General features: G+C 37.2%; 1 pseudogene; it reads left to right on the top strand.

Moving 5' to 3' along the window:
• Positions 1-9,971: 9,971 nt before the first annotated feature.
• On the top strand, positions 9,972-12,358 carry LOC100955505 (annotated as a pseudogene).
• The last annotated feature ends 2,060 nt before the right edge of the window (positions 12,359-14,418 follow it).

Raw genomic sequence — 14,418 nt, forward strand, 5'->3', positions numbered from 1 at the left:
TTTGGTAGAAGTTGATTCCTGCCCTCATGAACAACTTTAACGAGTTCAAGACTTCAGTGAAGGAAGTCACTGAAGATGTAGTGGAAACAGTAAGAGAACTAGAATTAGAAGTGGAGCCTGAAGATGTAACTGAATTGCTGCATCTCATGGTAGAACTTGAACAGTTGAGGAGTTGCATCCTATGGAAGATCAGAGAAAGTTATTTCTTGAGATGGAATCTATTTCTGGTGAAGATGCTGTGCACATTGTTGAATGACAGCAAAAGATTTAGAATATTCTACAAACTTAGTTGATAAAGCAGCATCAGAGTTTGAGAGGGTTACTCCCATTGTGAAAGGAATTCTACTGTGGGTAAAATGCTACCAAATAACATTGCATGCTACAGAGAAGTCTTTCAAGAAAGGAAGTATCCACAGATGTGGCAAACTTCATTGTTGTCTTATTTTAAGAAATTGTAACAGCCAGCCCAACCTTCAGTAACCACCATCCTGATCATTCAATGGCCATCAATATCAAGGCAAGACCTTCCACCAGTGAAAAGATTATGACTTTGTTAAGGCTCAGGTGATTTTAGCATTTTTTTAGAGATAAAGTATTTTAAATGAAGGTACGTACATATTCATACATAATGCTATTGAACAATTTAATAGACTTAACGGTATAGTGTAAACATAACTTTAATATTCACTGGAAAACCAATAAATTCTTGTGACTCATTTTATTATAATATTTGCTTCATTGTGGTAATCTGGAACTAAACCCACAATGTATCTGAGGTATGCTCTCACAGTGTTATCAACTATAGTCACCATGTTGTGCAATAGATCTCTTGAATTTATTCCTCCTAAATGACATTTTATAACCTTCAACCTCCCCACGCAACCTTCTATGAGTTCAACTTTTTTGTTTTTATAGTAATAAAATTAAACTCTTTATTAATGAGGTAGTTAAAAAAGTCTCATTGTATTATTAGGGGTTTACTATGAACAAAAGTCTCTGTTATACATGGTGGGTGTACTGTATCATGAACAGTTTTAGATTCTACATATCAGTGAGATCATGCAATATATGTCTTTCTGTGCCTGGTTTATTTCATTTAACATAATGTCTTCCAGATAAATACATGTTGTTGCAAATGACAGGATTTCTTTTTCATTACAGGCTGGATAGTATTCCATTGTATATGTATACTACATTCTGCTAATCCATTCATCCATTGATGGACACTTGATTTCATGTCTTGGCTAGTATTAATAATGATGCAATGAACACAGGTGTGCAGATATCTCGCTGTTATACTGATTTCATTTTTGTGGATGTATATTCATTGTACAACTTCTGGTTCATATAGTAGTTTGTTTGTTTGTTTTTGGCAATATAGACTTTTAATTCACACCTCTCCCTCTCCTACCCATGGCAGTTGAGTTAGGAATGGTGCCTTGAAACTCCCTGGGAAGACTCAAGGCTTGAGTTCTTTTATGGTTTGATTACTTAGCTAAGCCAGAAAGTTCAACAGAGGCACTGTGGTAATCAAAGGCAAAAACAAATGGAAACTGGAAATAAAACTGGAGTGGCACAGGCAGCAGCGTGGACAGAAAGCAAAAGTAACCTACACAAGTTCCAGGGTAACACAGAGAGATTTTATTTAGGAAGAACAAAGAGAAAGTTTAGAGCCTTTCCAGAAAGAGTTCAAAACGAGTCCCTCTTATGAAGTAGAAAGGGTGAGAAAAACCCATATAGTAGTTCTATTTTTTAAGGAACCTCTGTACTGTTTTCCCTATATTAATTTACATTGCCACCAACAGCGTGCAAGGGTACCTGTTTCTGTTTACATCCTCTCTAGCACTTGTTATCTTTTGTCTTTTTGATAACAGCTATTCTAACAGCTACTATGTCTATTCTATCAAAGCACGTGTTTCCTCCTAACATATGATACTTATTTTTGTTTGTCTCCTTCTAGACTCTAAGCACTATGAAGCAGTTTGTTTATTTTGTTCACTGCTTGAATCCCTACTTAAAATAGTGTTGAACATACATTAAGTGCTAAATAAATGTCTAAGTTAATGAATGAATTGAAGAATCCCTGTAAGGGATATCTACTATATTAGATTGACACTACGACACATTCTATTTTCATAAACTAGTAAAGGCAGTGATAACAGTTAAGTCGTTACATTGAAAACAGAAATAGCAAGTATAATTCATTCAATTACAAGGTATTATTGGATGTTGCTTTCATCATTTATTTCAAAACATTTGTTTAGTGCTGGCAAGTTGCACTTCACCATCATTTACACAGATATATTCATCTATATACACAAGCACATATGTATTATTTATGAACACTTAGACAAGGTCACATATGCAAGAAACAAAAGGGATAGGAGAATCGTAATTAAAGGAGAGTGAGAGTAAGATGGAGATAACCATGGACTTGTTTGTGAAGTGATAGGACATTAAGTGGTTTGTGGGGAGCTGAAGGGAGAGAACAAGAAAAAAAAGATGAAAAGTGATGTCAGAGAATTATCAGAAAATATTTCCCCTGGATCTTTCACGGAACCTTAACTTTGATCAGGCAGAATACATCAGCTTCACTTCACATAAACTTCATTTCCTTTATTCTTGCTCCTGAGATTCCTATCTATTCAAAACCTGAGAATTTAATACCAACCTTCTTTCCCCCAAGGTATCACATCTCCTGGCTTCATTAAATTTCTGTAGTGTATTTCTTGAAATTAAAAAAAAAGGTATAGGAGAATCTCCACAGTTGACCACCTCCCTACATTGACCACCTCCTTAAGTTGACCTAATTTTCATAGACTAGACAGGCATTACATGTACGTATCAATTCAGTAGCCCTAGTTCACCAGGAGATGAATTTTTTTTTATTTTAATGCAATTTTAATCCTTATTTCAAGCTAAATGCAATAATAATTGGTAATGTACATACATATAAAATCCATATATCCTGAATTTCAAAAGCAGTTTCTTTGGGACTGTAATTCAAATCCATCCCTCTAAATCCTAATTCTCTATTGGTAAAATTTTACACAATGTTTTTCTTTTCACATGGCCCTTTTCTGAGGCAGTTAAACATATTTTTGTTTCCTTTTGACTTATGCTGAATGCAACATAAAAATATAATGAGGTAAAAATAAACATTGTGTAAGAAAACTAAAAATAAATAAATAAAACACTACCCTAAATGCTTATCTTGCCATGGATGCCATTCAATTTTTAGGCAATGCCATTCTTGCTACTGAAAACATTTCTTTTTAGAAGGATGTTGACCACCTCAGTCTGTTGACCCGTTTGTTACAGTCCCTTGGGTGTTCAACTTACAAAGTTCTACTGTATTTTGTTACTTTCCTTTACAGTATTAGACTGGTGCTTTTCTTCAGCTGTAAGCCTATGAATTCTTAGGAAATGAATTCTCAAACAGAACATGGGAGCTGCCCCATTGGTTTTCTTTTTGTGCTTTCCATTTTTTATTTCTTATCTCTACGTGAGTCCTTTCTAAGTAGAATTGATATTTCATTATGTACATTTTTTGACCATTATACAATAATTAATTTGCATCAGGCTTTCCAAATTATTTATATTTATAGGATTTTTCTAAGTGGGAGTTTTCACAAGAAGTAATTGCTAAAATTGAAAACTTTCCAGTGCTTTCCAAATTACTAGAATTTCAATCCAGTGTGCTTTATCATGTGTCTTTGAATGGATATGAGAAAAATGACGGCATTGCCACATTCAGTACATTCATAAAGTTTTTCTCAGGGATGAATTCTTTCATGTTTTCAGATGAAACTGGAACTGAAGACCCCACCACACGTTTGCATTCATAATGAGTTTCCTCACTGTGAGTCCTTCCATGTTTTCAAAAAGAAGTGAAAAAACTGATGGCTTTATCACATTTCTCATAGTCATAGCATTTTCCTCTAGTGTGAGTAAAGTGTTTGAGAGAAATTGGGATTTTAAATGCTTTATCACATCTTTTTACGTTAAAAGGGTTTCTCTCCAGTATGAGTCCTTTCATGTTTTTGAATGTTACTGGAAAAACTGAAGCCCTTACCACATTTTCTATATTCATAGATATTTTCTCCTGTATTAGTTTTTTGACATTTTTGATGAGAACTGGGAAAATTGCATGCTTTCCATAATGCACTGCATTCATTGGGTTTCCCTCCACTATGAATTCTTTCATGCATATTTGAAGGAAACTAAAAGATCTGAAGGCTTTATCACATATTTTTTTATAATTACAGGGTTTTACCTCCAGTATGAATTTTTTCATGTCTTCATAGAGAACTGAAACAACTGAATCCTTTACCACATTTCTTACATTAATAGACTTTCTCTCCAGTATGAGTTCTTCCATGTTTTCAAAGGGAACTAGAAAGTGTAAATGCTGCATTTCTTACATGAACAGTGTTTTTCACCACTGTGAACTCTTTACGTCAGGACAACTGAATGCTTTCCCATAAGCCTTACACTCATAATTTTCTCTCTGGTGTGAGTTCTATCACATATTTAACAAGTATTTCCAAAACTGAAGTCTTGACCACATTGTTTACATTTATAGGGTTTATCCCCTGTGTGAGTTATCTGATGTATTCAAAATGAATTGAGAAGATCAAACGTTTGCACATACCATACATTTATAAGGTCTATTTACAGTGTGAGTTACTGTGTATCTTCAAACACTTGTAAGAGAGATGAAGGCTTTCCCGCATTGTTTTCATTTAAATGACTTCTCTCTACATTCCTCACACTCAATAGTTTGTGTCCATAATAACAGAGAATGTGCCTATTTGGTATGAATGACATATGAAGACACATTTGCATCTTTTTACTCCAGCAGGAATTTTGTTAATCAGATTTAGATTTGGAATATGGTTCCTGAAGGGTTCCCACAGCTCATCTCTGTAGCAATTCTTCTGAGAAAAATCCATAAAATCCCTCTTCTCCTGAGTGAAGTTCATGGCCACATCGTCAAAGGCCATCAAGTCCATTTCCTGGCGTACAGGGTGTTCCAATGCCCTCTTTATAGATTTCTCAGTATCTGTAGGTCACAAGCAACAGAGGCTTTGACAGAGCCACCTGAGGCATCCAGGAGTGGAAGAGACAGGGCAGTGGAGACAGAATTCCCAGGCACTCTTGTATTTTTACTTACAACCCAATGTCCATTTATAACAATCTCTGGAGTAAATTTCTCTAGTTTTGTATACTATCACATTAGTCTGTTCTATGGTCAGAAAATGAATTTCTGAATTTTGAAAGATTTCCTAAAAAGAACTAAAATAAATATGTTTTCCATTGCTTTCTGACCCTTCACCAGGAAATCATTTTGCTGTGTTATCTCTATCACTAAGCCTTCTAGCTGCACTTTTACTCTGTATTTTTATTTATTTTTTTTTTATTAAAAGATAGCTATGTACTCTGTATTTTTAAAGATCACATACAAAGCATGGAAGAGGTCACAAATTGGTTATCAGACTAATAAAAATAGTTTTTTAGTTGACTAACATTACACAGCTCGTGTGTAATAACTTTACAGAGTGATTTATTGAGCTCCAAATGATTATACTTTGCTTTGAATAGTATTATATTTACAGATTACAGGTTATATTTACAGGTCTAAACAACATACATAATGTATTAAATTTGCTTTGTATACTTTGCTTTGAATAGTATTATATTTACAGATTACAGATTATATTTACAGGTCTAAACAACATACATAATGTATTAAATCAACATATCTTTAAGGAAACACGGTCTATTAGAGTTCTGAAGTCAGACAAGCATCAATTCAAATCTTGGCTCAGCTATATAGGAGTTATGTGGCCTTGACAAAGAGTCTTAACCCCCTGACCTTCAGTTTCTTTATGTGTTACATGGAGGTAATATCATCTACTTCATCAGGGTATTTTTGTAAAAGATAGTAATCAATAGGTGTTTGATACCTAAATATCAATTATCATTTAAAATGAACTTAATGTGAATGAGTAAATTTTTCAGTTTAGCATTTCATAGTAATTATACCTTCTGGGAGATCTTTTAAGAATAGGGTAGTACATGAATACTGGCTCATTAATTCAACAATTATTTATTGAGCACTGATTCTGTGCTGAGCATTGTCCTACATATTGTGGGGGATACAGTGCTCTAAAGTGCTGTAACAAATTAACCCAAATACATAATGGTTCAAATACAACAAAGGGTCAATTCTTGTTCTCGTAGCAATCCCAGTATTCAGACCACTAGGTAGTCTTTCTACTTTCAAAATGTAGTTTTAATGTTGGCTTGGTTGTCACCATTTCGTCCTGTGGGGAGGTAAACAAGCTTTGAAATGCATGTGTTGAGGGCCTATGGGTAAGTCCTAGAATTGACAGATGTAACTTCTGATACCATTCCACTGGAGAGAACTTAGCCAGATGATCTAACTGAACTGTAAGAAAGGCTGAGGAATGTAGTCCAGCTGTGTGCCCACTATAAAGGGGAGAACAGAAATTGGTAGACAGTTTCCAGTCTGCAGTAGATTTTTGGAGAAGAAATGTAAGAAAGAAAACAAATGTCAATATGCTTAGGAAAATGGAGTTTATATAAAGGCTGAGGAGGCACACAGTCACATTTCTGCTCTTGGAGGAAAGTTTCACAACACAATCACTGTATTTGTATATCTTCCAATATATGATAGCCCAATATATACATTTATTTACTTTTATTCATTCAAACAGTTCTTTTCCAAAGGGTTCCTAGAAGAACCTCATACTAAAACAGATGACTTCCTTCTGGCCTGACAAGTTTTGTGTTCCTCACTCTCTTTCTCTTCTTTTTTGCCAAGCCCATGTTTAAGATCAGAGTGGCCTTAAACTCTCTCCCCTCCCATACTTCCCAAGGCCATGTTGACCATGTTTGCTATAGTTCCCTGGAGCAATAGGGCATTTCTCTGCCCTTGCAATACATATTGTTCCCCGGCAAAACTGGGGAAAAGTCGAGTCAAAGTGAATTCACACACACACACACACACACATACACGCACGCACATACACACACACAGAGAAAGTGACACTTGCTGGATAGTTAGAGTCTGTGAACTTTAAAAAGCTTACTTTTAAGCCAGTATCACAGATCAGATAATAATAGTTCACTGGAAAAGAATACAAAACTAAGCTAACAATCAGTTGATCATAGATACTGATACGAGTTTCCTAAAACAGATAAAAGTCCTCTTTTCCTGGATGCAGTGGTCAAACAAGGTCCTCTGTGGGAGAGGTTCTTATTATGTTGGTGTTTCTTGTTTGGATTCATTGGAAGAGTCCTTATTCCTCTGAGACTGAAACTATCACACTCAGTAAAGATTGCAAACCTGTTCCTGCTTGTGTGTGCGCACATTTAGGTATTGTCCCCCCACACACAAACCCACAGACATATCCACCACATTTTACTTTGACTACCCTGGTGAGAGTACTAATAACTTTTGGGAATTGGCTGTGTACCAAGCCTGGTCAGACTAGGGTAGCTGGCAAGATGACGTTTGGGAGAGAAGTGGCTATGAAAGTGAGAGTATGGAAGTTAGAGCACAAAGAACCCCCCTATAGAAATGGTGAGGCAAACTCCATTAGATCATCAGGAATTCATTCTTTGGGCCTAGAAAGCATTCTAAACTATAGTAGACTTTTACTAAAATGTAAATGCCTATAGGAGGGATAATACTTTTAAATGTGCCCATTAATATGTCTATTAGAGGAAATAGCTGACAAGACAACAAAGGGCAAATCCTATAAGAAGAAAAATCAGATGCTTGGTGCTGTAGCTAAGTGGTTAGAGCGCCGGCCCTGCACACCACAGGTGGCAGGTTCAAACCTCACCAGGGCCTTCTTAACAACAAAAAAAGGACAATCAGATCAGCCATAAAAGGGAAGAAAGAGCAAAAGTAGGGGATGATGGGGATGGGAGGAGAGGCTGAATAAAAATGGAAGGCACCAAAGATAACAGTTCGTCAGCTTCATAAATTTGATTGGCTCCATCTCTAGATCTTCTAGTTGCCTCTTTTTCCTTTTCTGCAATTTTCTCGTGCTATTTTATAATTCTTTTCCTAATTTCTATTCTTCAACTCCTAAATCTGATCCAGGGTTGATCTAGCAGACTGAAAGATATAGAGTTAGTGTGAAGGGTCTGGGCACAAATAGACAAAGTATACAAAAGTAGAAAGTCAAGTTATAAACAAGAGAAATAGGAAGTATAGGCAAATAAATATGTATTATGGCTCTTTCTCTTTTTCCCCGTAGAGTGTTTTAATCTCAGTTTTTTTTTTTCTCACCCCAAGTAACATTTAGAATCAAAATTACATTAGACTAGTTTTAGAGTAGAAGAAACTAGGGGATAGTCCAGAGAGAGAACATTAATAGAAAAACAAAACTATCCAGGAAGATTGAGTTAAAAATCCTGCCTACTACACAATATAAACTAAACAAAGAGAAAATTGGCAGTGATATTTCCAAAAGAAAGAACTTGCTTTGGATTAGTGAAAAAGAAATTGTGTCTTGAAATTCCTGAATATCTTAGAACTCTTCAGGTTTTATTTAAAGTTTCATAAATCTATCATTTCTGTTAAAAATATTTTCAAAATGATAAACACATTATTGTTCAAAGACTTCTTATCCCACTTTCCTAGGAATATATAAGATAGACTGCTTTGTTTACATGTCATGACCTGACAACCCTAATGAAAACACAGATCTTGTTAACAATGCCTTCTCTACCCTCGTTAAAATACTGCACATACTATATTATTGTTGGAAGGCATGGATCATGACCATAATTAAGGAAATGTTCTTAAGAACCCAGAGTCTTCTTGGATGTTGTTTATTAGCACATAGCCAGCTGTGTATGCTCCTCCATGTCATATTGTTGGCTTATTTTCTCTCTTTGTTCATTGTTTCTTTCCCCTTCAGGGGATTTATTTTTAGAATATTGAGATTAGAGAGTTCAGTGGAATTGGTTATAATAAATTAAAACGGAAAAACAAAGAAATTCAGGAGAAAGAAAACATTTGATTTATCTTTTCTGAGAGAGTAACATAACAAACTTTTGGCTTGTAAGGAAAAAGAAATATTTCATCTAATTAACCCTTGCAATTCCTTAAACATTAAGAGTTAATTGGGGCATTGATTATTCTTATTTGGCTTAGAAATTAAATAGTTCAAGTGACATCACAAAGCACATCAAAGAGCAGGTACACAAATTCTTGGAGAACAGATCTTCCTTAGAGTTTTAATCCAAATTTGCTCAAATATTGCAAAGTCATACTGACAATGTGTAACCCAGGGAATTATTTATTGATTCCTGGTTATCTGTAGGTTAAATTACTTTTCTCTATCATGCCCTCCTGGAACTTATGGATTGTCCATATCACTCCAGTTCACCCTCTGTGATTCAAATAGGAATATAAAAGTAAGGGGCTGGGTGTGGTGGCTCATACCTGTAATCCTAGCTTCTGGGAGGCCCAGGCAGGTGGGTTGCTCAAGCTCAGGAGTTCAAGACCAGCCTGAGCAAGAGCAAGGCCCCATCTCTAAAAATAGCCTGTGTCGTGGCAGGTGCCTGTAGTCCCAGCTACTTGGGAAGCTGAGGCAAGAGAATGACTTAAACCTAAGAGTTTGAGGTTGCTGTGAGCTATGATGCCATGACACTCTACCCAGGGTGACAAAGTGAGACTGGCAGGTGGGAAATATAGCGGCCATGGCGATAAATCCTCCCAGCCACTCACAGCATTGTGGAGCCATGTCCTCAGCCTGGCCTCAGACTGCAGCACCCTTCCTGCCCCTCCTGGATTCTCTCCCACCAGCCTGTGCCCCACATGCTGTCCTTGCTAAGGTGGCTGGCTGGCCTGGCTCCCCAGCCCCACCAGCTGGCAGGACTGCCCTGAGGAGTGGGAGGAGGGCTGTGCCAGCCAGTGGGGAATAATGCCCAACTTCTGTGCCACACCCAACTGCACACAGAAGAACACACAGTCTGACCTGGCCTACTTCAGACTCCCACAGGATCCAGCCAAATGCCAGAAGTGGATGGAGAATCATAGGAGAGCAAACTTAGAATATAAAACACCTGATCAACTAAACAAACATTTTCGATTATGTGCCAAACACTTTGAGACCTCTATGACCTATAGATCTATAGATAGAACTATACATTTTCCAGAGGCATTCAGAAAACTAAATAATGTTTGTGTTACTTTATTTCTCAAAATTCTTTGAAGCAGATACTTGTGATGTCATTGGGTCCTTACAGGACAGTTCTTCAAAAATAATGCAATACCAACAATATTTGATCTTACCAGTCATTTGAACAATCCACACGGTAGACACAGAAAATGAATGGAAGTATTGAGTGAAGATGAAATCAGGACACTGAAACAGAAAAAAATTGATGAAACTTCTGAACAAGAACAAAAACATAAAGAAACCAATAGTAGCAATGCTCAAAACCCCAGTGCAGAAGAGGAGGGTGAAGACAGGATGAGGGCATTTTACCTCTAACCCTCAAAGAGAAGGAAAACAAAGAATACCTAAAATCTCTATTTGAAATGATTCATACAGGAAAACAAAACATACCTCTAGATGAACATGAGGCTGATGAACTCCCAGAAGGTCTCTTTACTCCTGATAACTTTCAAGCACTGTTGGAGTGCTGGGTAAATTCTGATAAAAATGTCCTCAGAAAGCACTTTGAGACAACAGTGGTTAACACATTGTTTTGTTCAAACATCTAGCAGAAACAGATGCTGGAAATCTGTGAGAGCTGCATTCGGGAAGAAACTCTCAAGGAAATGAGAGACTTGTGCTTCTTTTTCCTTATCACAGATGATGTAGTGGATGTAGCAGGGGAAGAGCCCCTAGCAGGGTTGTCAGGAATCTCATAACTTGAGAGAGGAATTTGTGGGCTTCCTGCCTTATGAAGCCACGGCAGAAATTTGGCTGTGAAATTTCACACTACCGTAACTAAGAAGTGAGGGCTAAATATGGAGTGTTGTTGTGACCAGGCTTACATTGTGTCCAACGGATTTTCTTCCAAAATGAAAGTTGCTGCTTCTAGACTTCTAGAGAAACATCCCTAAGCTATGTGCCTTAAATATGTGGTTGGCAAAATCTGTGCCTGCTATGGGAGTATCTGTTGCCTTGGGAACAACTGAGGGAGTTTGCTCTTTTTTCCATTGATCATTACAACTGCTTTTAAAACTTGAGAATGTAGTTTCTACTCCTTTTCAGAACACTGAAGAAAGGGCTAAAGAACTGAAGGAAATTTACCATTCTCAGTGGACAGGAAGGCATGATGCTTTTAAATAAATTTTAGTGGGCCTCCTGCAAGCACTTGTTTTATGTTTAAATGGTATAAAGACTGACACAACTATTAGATGAAATAATTGTATAGCTGGCTGAGCATAGGTCCTCTGGGGCCTTTGGGGAAAAATCTCTAGGAGCAAACTTCTGATGTCTTCTTTGCAGCCAGCACCTTGACTGCAGTAGTGCATTCACTCAATGAAGTGATGGAAAATACTGAAATTTATCATGAGTTTTGGTTTGAGGAAGCCACAAATTTGGCAATTAAGCTCTCTGGGTAATTCTGCAGAGCTCAGCAAGGTAACTTGGGACTTCAACTAACTTCTGAGAGTTACTACAAAGAAACCCTAAGTGAGGTGGTGCCTGTGGCTCAAAAGGGTAGGGCAACGGCCCCATATGCCGGAGGTGGTGGGTTCAAACCCAGCCCCGGCCAAAAAAAAGAAAAAGAAAAAGAAACCCTAAGTGTTCCAATAGCGGAACACATTATTCAGGAACTTAAAGATATATTCTCAGAGCAACACCTCAAAGCTCTTAAATGCTTATCTCTAGTACCCTCAGTCATGGGTCAACTCAAATTCAATACATCAGAGAAACATCATGCTGACATGTACAGAAGTGATTTGCCCAATCCTGACACACTGTCAGCCAAACTTCATTGTTGGAGATTCAAATGAAAACACAGAGGAAAAGATATAGAGCTTCCATCCACCACTGATGAAGCCCTTCGCCTGTCTGACATCAAGTTTTTTCCTAATGTGTATGCATTGCTGAAGGTACTGTGTATTCTTCCCATGATGAAGGTCGAGAATGAGCATTATAAAAATGAATGAAAGCATTTCAAAGCCTACTTGAGGAATACTTTGACAGACCAAAGGTCAAGTAATTTGGCTTTGCTTAGCATAAATTTAGATATTAAACACGATCTGGATTTAATGGTGGACATATATGTCAAACACTATACAACTAAGCCAGAGCTCCCTGAAGATAATTCAGAAACCATTGAAAATACCTGAGACTTTAAATTTTTTTTTTGAGACAGCCTCAAGCTGTCACCCTGGGTAGAGTGCTCTGGCATCACAGTTCACAGCAACTTCCAACTCCTGGGCTCAAGCGAGTCTCCTGCCTCAGCCTCCCAAGTAGCTGGGACCACAGGCGCCTGCCACAACACCCGGCTATTTTTTAGTTGCAACCGTCATTGTTGTTTGGCAAGCCTGGGCTGGATTTGAACCTGTCACCTTAGGTGTATGTGGCTGGTGCCTCAGCCACTTGAGCCACAGGCGCCAAGCCACTTTAAATATTTTTAAAGGCTATTTCTTGTATTTGGTATTTGAGAGAAGAGCTGTAGGTGTATGTAGGCCACTTAATCACTGAATATCTTTGCCTATAGGCCTCCATTGAATATTTTAGCCATTGGTAATCTACCTGTTTGAATGGCCAGTATTACTTTCTGCTTTGAAGAAAGTATGCTTTGAAGACCTATCTGTTCTTCCAGAAGATAGTATTAAAAGTATCATGTTCCACTTTTTTGTGATCTCTGCTACTGGCACTGTTAAATTGTTTTAGTTAAGTCATTTTAGACATAACATTTACTATCACAGTGGACCTATGTCAGGTATTAAGTGGTCAATTCTTTGAAAAAATAAATACCTCCTTTTGAGGAGGTATGATACAAAGGAATACGTTTTATAAAATGTTACAATATAGCCAATGATTGACCTTTGACTAGTAGAAATTTTAAGTATGTTATTAAAAAATCTGTGGACAGTTAAATTATCAGAGAGAAGCTTGTGAGCTCACCAAATGAGGATTTCAGTCTAAGTTTTGTCTTTATCAACTGAACTTAAAGGAACAAGGGACAGTTATAACATTTGACTGGAAGAGCTTGCTACTGTTACTCCACATCAGGTGGTTGCTGTTTACAATCCTTTGTTAAGCCTGTTCTCCATAAGCTTTTTTTTTAAGAGACATAGTCTCACCTTATTGCCCTAAGTAGAGTGCTATGGCATCATAGCTCGCAGCAAACCTCCAACTCCTGGGCTTAGGCAATTCTACTGCCTCAACCTTCTGAGTAGCTGGGACTACAGGTACCCACCACAATGCCCGGCTATTTTTTTGTTGTTGTTGTTGCAGTTAAGCTGGGCGGGGTTCAAACCCGCCACCCTCAGTTTATGGGGTCGGCACCCTAGTCACTGAGCCACAGGTGCTGCCCTCTCCATAAGTTTTTTAGTAGGTATATGTTGAGCATTTCTGTTTCATAATTGACAGAATCAGAGGCCACGGATACTGACAACCAACTTGACTGTTTTCATCTGTTTCCATGACTTTATATACTGCCTTGTCTTTATATATAAACAAAACCTGGAAAAGCTCCAAAAATAAGTGTTTTGTGGTTTATCTATAAATAACATGGAAAATATTGCTGTTATTTTTGGTGAAGAGAATCAATTTTGTATAGTTTATTTCAATCTAAATAAAATGGGAATTTGGGTTATAAAAAATAAGAGGAGAAGAAGCTTCATAAAAAAGAGAAAAAATCAAATGAAACTATGATAGAAAATTGTAACCTTGAGGCAATTCAAATTCAATATACGTGGGGCTTATCTGCCCTATTCCAAATCTGCTTCTCCTACTAACTTCCTTATATTGGTAAGATATCATCATCAATATGATCCAACTCAGAGATCCTAGAATATTCGTGACTTTTCCTATAATGCCCAAGTGTAGCCACTCATCAAGTTCTGTTGATTTCATCTCTTAAAATATCTCTCTTTTGAGTCCCCTCCTTTCCTATCTCACTACCACTGACCTAGTCTGTGCCCTCACAAAAACCTTTTCATTAGTCTCTCAGAGTTCCTCTTTGCCAATCTTCTTTTTTAACCTATCTGCCACACTGCCATCCATTCATCTCTCTAAAATCCAATCTGTATATTCCTTTGCCTAGAATCCTTCATTAGCATTCATTACTTACAGAATTATGGCTAAATTCCTTACCATAGAGTTCAAGGTTCTTCATAACCTAACCCAGTATACCTTTCCAACCTCATTTCCAATCATTCATTCCCACACATCTTAT

Source organism: Otolemur garnettii, unplaced genomic scaffold, assembly GCF_000181295.1.
Source record: "Otolemur garnettii isolate 467f Iridium unplaced genomic scaffold, OtoGar3 scaffold00230, whole genome shotgun sequence".
NCBI classification, from domain to species: domain Eukaryota; kingdom Metazoa; phylum Chordata; class Mammalia; order Primates; family Galagidae; genus Otolemur; species Otolemur garnettii.